General features: G+C 39.2%; 1 non-coding gene across 1 annotated transcript; it reads left to right on the top strand.

Annotated features, from left to right (window-relative positions):
- Positions 1 to 538: 538 nt before the first annotated feature.
- On the top strand, positions 539 to 642 carry LOC127740408 (small nucleolar RNA R71). The gene has a single exon (XR_008001085.1). It is a non-coding gene; the product is annotated as a small nucleolar RNA R71 (small nucleolar RNA).
- Positions 643 to 1,286: the final 644 nt, after the last annotated feature.

Below are 1,286 nucleotides of genomic sequence, written 5' to 3' on the forward strand. Positions count from 1 at the left end.
CTGAGAAGATGATGGAAAAGGCTTGCCATTGCTAAACCTGTTTCTTCCACCATTATTAAAGCCTTGTTGAGGCTTTTGTTGATCCTTCCATGAGAAATTTGGATGATTTCTCCATGAAGAATTATAAGTGTTTCCATAAGGTTCACCCATGTAATTTACCTCTGCCATTGCAGGGTTTTCAGGATCATAAGCTTCTTCTTCAGAAGATGCCTCTTTAGTACTGTTGGATGCATTTTGCCATCCATTCAGACTTTGAGGAATCATGTTGACTTGCTGAGTTAACACTTTGTTCTGAGCCAATATGGCATTCAGAGCATCAATTTCAAGAACTCCCTTCCTCTGAGGCGTCCCATTATTCATGGAATTCCTATCAAAAGTGTACATGAATTGGTTATTTGCAACCATTTCAATAACTTCCTGAGCTTCTGCAGGCGTTTTCTTTAGGTGAATGGATCCACCTGTAGAATGATCCAGTGACATCTTAGAGAACTCAGACAGACCATAATGGAATATATCTATCATGGTCCATTCTGAAAACATGTCAGAAGGACACTTTTTGGTCATCTTCTTGTATCTTTCCCAAGCTTCATAGAGGGATTCACCATCTTTTTGCTTGAAGGTCTGAACATCCACTCTAAGCTTGCTCAGCTTTTGAGGAGGAAATAATTTAACCAAGAAGTCCGTGACCAGCTTATCCCAAGAGTCCAGGCTATCCTTAGGTTGTGAGAATCGTGTTCTAGCTCTGTCTCTTACAGCAAAAGGGAAAAGCATGAGCCTGTAGACTTCAGGATCTACTCTATTAGTCTTAATAGTCTCACAGATCTGCAAGAACTCAGTTAAGAACTGGTAGGGATCTTCTGATGGAAGTCCATGAAACTTGCAGTTTTGTTGCATTAGAGCAACTAGTTGAGGTTTCAGCTCAAAATTGTTTGCTCCAATTGCAGGAATTGAGATGCTTCTTCCATCAAACTTGGAAGTAGGTGTAGTATAATCACCAAGCATCCTCCTTGCATTATTGTTGTTGGGTTTGGCTGCCATATCCTTTCTTGTTCGAAAATTTTAGTAAGGTTGTCTCTGGATTGTTGTAGTTTAGCTTCTCTTAGTTTCCTCTTCAGAGTCCTTTCAGGTTCAAGATCAGCTTCAACAAAAATGCATTTTTCCTTGTTCCTGCTCATATGAGAAAGAAGAGAACAGAAAAAGAAGAGGAATCCTCTATGTCACAGTATAGAGATTCCTTTATGTTAGTAGAAGAAGAAAGGGAATAAGAGTAAAAAAGAATGAATAAT

Source organism: Arachis duranensis, chromosome 6, assembly GCF_000817695.3.
Source record: "Arachis duranensis cultivar V14167 chromosome 6, aradu.V14167.gnm2.J7QH, whole genome shotgun sequence".
In the NCBI taxonomy this organism is placed as follows: Eukaryota; Viridiplantae; Streptophyta; class Magnoliopsida; order Fabales; family Fabaceae; genus Arachis; species Arachis duranensis.